Source organism: Coregonus clupeaformis, chromosome 1 (assembly GCF_020615455.1).
Source record: "Coregonus clupeaformis isolate EN_2021a chromosome 1, ASM2061545v1, whole genome shotgun sequence".
In the NCBI taxonomy this organism is placed as follows: Eukaryota; Metazoa; Chordata; class Actinopteri; order Salmoniformes; family Salmonidae; genus Coregonus; species Coregonus clupeaformis.
In genome coordinates, this window is record NC_059192.1 from 41,482,347 (window position 1) to 41,487,383 (window position 5,037).

Below are 5,037 nucleotides of genomic sequence, written 5' to 3' on the forward strand. Positions count from 1 at the left end.
AATACACTGCCATAAAACCCCAACGAAGAAGAATACATTTATTGTTGATCATGTGTTTGTAGTTTTAATCCCCATTCCAAAGTAATTTGATCATTGAGTTATAATTCTGATTTAAAAATGCATGCTGACCCACTACACATACAATACATTGACAATAAGAGTCAGACATTGTTCTGTATGTTGTTTCGCTGATGCACCTCCATTCTCCATCTCTCTTGTTCTGTAGGGTGATATTTATCTACTTGGCGGAAGGTCTTTGGGTGTATCCTCTCCTCAGGCTCGTTAGCACCTCTGGTGTGTTGGGGTTATTCCTCTTCAACATGACGGTGGTGAAAATGTTGTTCTTCTGGGACAGACCCTGAACAACTGTGTCTGGGGTGAGTGACCTCAGCAGGCTAGAGCCATGAAGTCAGAAGCAGAAATACCATGCTAACGTTAAAATAACCACTCTTATTATTTTAGGAAAAGGCAAGACTGTTACTAAAAGGAAATGAAACTCCAGTGGAGGCTGCTGAGGGGAGGACGGCTCATAATAATGTATGAAACGGAGTAAATGGAATGGCATCAAACCATGTGCTTGCTACCATTCCACTGATTCCGCTCCAGCCATTACCACGAGCCCGTCCTCCCCAATTAAGGTGCCACCAACCTCCTGTGAACTCAACCCATGTTCCTCTTTCAATCCACTGGGCCTGATACATTGTTGTCACTCCGATTTCCCCAACATACCTCAATAAATACTGTATGTGTATGAATAGATATTGCACACAGGGTCTTGGGATATATACTGTCCTCTGACAACATAGTTACTAACTAACAAATATGCCTCTAAGATATTTTGGGAAAACCAAATATCTTATTTAAAGAGAGTGAAATTAAACCTATTATGTTTGTGTTTCATGAAGATACAGTTGTTCTTTTTAAAATAAACATAATCAGCATATCACAAGTGAAAAATAGAACTCAGTTGATTGATTTAGTTCTTTTCTACCAGGAAGTTATCACATTTTCAAAACAATACTTTTCCACTTTCAAATTCTCTGACTACAACTTGACCAAATGAGAAGATGAGAGTATAGATGAGGTGATATAATATATTACCAATTGTTATAACGTTTTGTCTTGAGATTGGAATATTATTGTGTTTCCAGAAGCTGTATGAACACTTTCATATCATACATATCTGTTAAGTGGAAATCAGGAACCGTATGTGAGCTATTATAGTCTCCAATACCATGCAGTGGCGTACCACCGTTTTTTGGGGGGGAGAAAGCAGCTAACTTCCTACAATTCTACACATTTTGCCATGGGGCAAAGAGTAAAATGTGCAGTTTTATAGCTAATCATTTCATTATTCAATAATTAACTAATAACATAAAAGGGCAGCACATCACTGCAATGACAACTCTGGGCGCATCTTTCTTCATTCTCACATTGTCCGTTAATGTTTTTTGATACTGGTGGAAAGCTTGATCTTGCGTAGAAATACATATTTTCCAGGGTACCAAATGTGAATGTCTCCAGAAATAACTGTGCCGTACATTTCCTGGTGCATTTCCTGGTGTGTGGATCCTTCAGGAAGTGCTACCACGCAGGTCCCTGTAGTCCTTGAGGTGTTGAAGATAATTAGGGTCTGCGTCTACCAATCCAACTGACAGGACTTTGGCCAATAAGTGATAGTCTTGTTCATTTAACTGCAGAAGAAACTAATGTCAATTGATGGTATAAAATAATATATTAAACAGTTTTGTTATCAGAATATACATGGCCTGCAACAACTCCCACCTTTTTCTTGTTGGCTTCCTTGTGTTCAGGATTTTGAGGATTTCCACCTTTATTTCTGCGCATCAAAGCATTTCTCTGTGAAAAAAAGGTTACATGGTCTTTTAGAATGAAGACTAGTGAACTGTGATTAGGACAACAATAATAATATTACAAAGCTCTATAAATAACTAAATGAGGTCACTCTCATGCCATGGGCCATAAATGGCTCTGTTTGTTATTTATCAAAATATGAATGTCTTTGTTGTCAAGACAGGGAACCATTTCCAAACATTTCAGCAAGCTGACACAATATATCCAAGTGTTTATTAATCTGATAATACATTTAAAAAACACACCAGGGCCCTTTTAGTCCGTGTTAACCCAAGGAAGTATAAAGGTAAATGGCAATGCACAATACATGATTTGCACCAATTTGTAAGTCGCTCTGGATAAGAGCGTCTGCTAAATGACTTAAATGTAAAAAATTTACAGATGTGTCAATTAAGCCCCCAATGATTGCAGGAGAAAATGTCAAGATAAAAATATTAAGGTTTACAGTAAAATTGGAGGACACTGAACATGTGTAATCTGAAAATCTAGAGTTAAGATGAGGTTGATAAGGAATCCTTTTCTGTTTTACACTTCCTTCTTAGGAAACATTTTATTTGCATACCCCGTGGGAAGCATTCTATTTTTTCTTAAGTTCCAAGAAACAAGTAGGGGAATCATACTTAGAGAATGAATTATTTTTGGAGTGTGCCTCCCCTCCTTGTTCGGGCAGGCTTCGGCGTTCGTCGTCACCGGCTTACTAGCCACTGCCGCTCCATATATCATCATTCCATTTGTCTTGTCTTGTCAATGACACACACCTGGTTCTTATCCCCTCATTAGTCTGTGTATAAGTGTTCCCTCTGCCCGCTTGTCTTTGTGGGTGATTGTTTTATGTGAGTTGAGTGTAGCTCGGTGGAGCTACTCGCCCCTTGTATTGCCGGGGTAGATTGTTCCCCTGTGCCTGTATTTTGTGGTCGCTATCCAGCACAACTGTGTACAACGGAATAAACTCTGTATTCGGTGATTTACCCTCCTGCGCCTGACTCCTTCTAATCACACTCATCACATGGAGGGCATTAACAGCAGTTTTAAAGACAATAGCACCAGTTTTGGTATTGGTAGTGAAACTTGTGATGTAGGAAATAAGGAGTACTCACCTCTTTTAGGCCATTTGAAAAGTATATAATGATGCAGATGAGGCCAATGGTAATCTGTAAAGGTTTAATGGAAAATAAACATTAGGTCAACATTTTATTTTCCCACACAAGGGCCTAAGTCTTGTTATGATGAAGGATCTTAAAGAAAAAATACAGGTTGCACAATAGTCTAGCACTGCTTACCAAATCCTGAATAAAGTATAGGTAATACCTAGTATGGACTGCAATAGGGAAGCTCAAATAAAAGGTCCTTGTTTTTTGAGTAAAGAGTTTGAACTTACCCCTAATATGTACAACATGTGTCTTTCTCTGTAAATCCTTCCTGTGAGGTGTGTGAGGTCTTCTTGTCTTAAGTGAAGTGAAGTCTCCTACTCCTACGCTTTAACAGACTACTCTCGCAATGTGAAACTCCTACAAAGGACCAGCAATACAGGTTCAACAGCATTTGTAAGGTATTGTTAAACCACAAAAGGCTCTAGTTATGCGCAGTGAGCTGGGCTATTACGTAAATAAACGTCAAATGATTGAATCAGGATTATTTAATGATACACTCAACATGGCTATAGAATTTTTTGTATAGGCTACACCTAGAAACAACGTGTGCATAAGGTTAGGCTACTGTTATTCTGTGGAAAATCTGCACACCCATGGATGCCTCCATGTAGTGCCTATCAAATATAGACCTATTGGGAAACATTATAAAACCAAGCATGCAGTTACTCAAGGACTACTTATAAAACCATAAAGTCTTAGGTGCTACTGAAACCGACCCCCTAATTAATTGCTTGGTAATGATCATTTTTCAATTTAAAATGTACACATTTAATGCTGTCTCAAATCGGGGAGAGGAATGTAGCTTACATTAAAACGACATTAAAAATGTCTGACTTGCTAACTGGTTGTAGTTATACACGTGCCGCGTTCATCGAATCAGCAACACGTACATTTCCGAGTTTTCTAGTTCCGAAGAGCATTTGAATGTGGCATAACAGTATGTTGGCGTGTTTTCCTTCTGTGTGTATGACAGCCCATAGCAAACTTTGGTAGCAGTTGCCTGGTCTCAAGGACTACCTACAATTTACACCTTCCGAGCTATTCTGGTCATCGACATTTAACTAATACAAGAAAACATTTCAGACCTCTCGTGGCAACGGGAGGAAACACTGTTCAACTGACGACTGTAGTCAGCCTGCAGGCACCCGGCCCGCCACAAGGAGTCGCTAGAGCACGATGAGCCAAATAAAGCCCCCCCGGCCAAACCCTCCCCTAACGACGCTGGGCCAATTGTGCGCCGCCCTATGGGACTCCCGGTCACCGGCGGTTGTGACACTGCCTGGGACCGAACCCGGGTCTGTAGTGACACCTCAAGCACTGCAATGCAGTGCCTCAGACCGCTGTGCCACTCGGTAGGCCCCTGGTTTTTATATTCTAATCAGGGACTGATTCAGACCTGGGAGACCAGGTGAGTTCAATTAACCACGAGGTAGAATCAAAAACCAGAAGTGTTTCGGCCCTCCAGGACTGGAATTGAACAGCCCTGATTTAGTGGGAAACCCTATGCGGAAATCCACTTACTCACCCATTTTTGTTCTATGGGTAATTGCCCATGATGACACACTAAACATGCACACCAGGCAGTCAGAGGCATTCCAATCTCATAGCATTCAGTCGGAGAAGATTCCAGACTTGCTCAATGGCAATGCATTGAAATCATTTTGCATGTAAACTTGGACTAATCCTTTTGAAAACAGACACAACTGACACTTTAGTGACATTTTAACTGGCATCTTGTGATGAGTGTCAGGCGCAGGAGGGTAAATCACCGAATACAGAGTTTATTCCATCATACACAATAGCGCTGGATAGCGACACACGAAAACAGGCACAGGGGAAACTATCTACCCTGGCAATACACGGTACGGGATACTCCAACAATATACAGGCACAGGGGAAATATCTACCCCGGCAATACAAAGTGCGAGTAGCTCCACCGAGCTCCACTACACAAACAACAATCACCCACAAGGACAAGGGGGGCAGAGGGAACACTTATTCACGGACTAAT

General features: G+C 40.8%; 1 long non-coding RNA gene across 1 annotated transcript; it reads right to left on the minus strand.

Annotated features, from left to right (window-relative positions):
• Window positions 1–589: 589 nt before the first annotated feature.
• Window positions 590–3,361, minus strand: LOC121582621. Its single transcript, XR_006003380.1, has 4 exons — window positions 3,254–3,361; window positions 2,973–3,026; window positions 1,786–1,860; window positions 590–1,694 (listed from the first exon to the last, which is right to left on the minus strand). It is a non-coding gene; the product is annotated as an uncharacterized LOC121582621 (long non-coding RNA).
• Window positions 3,362–5,037: the final 1,676 nt, after the last annotated feature.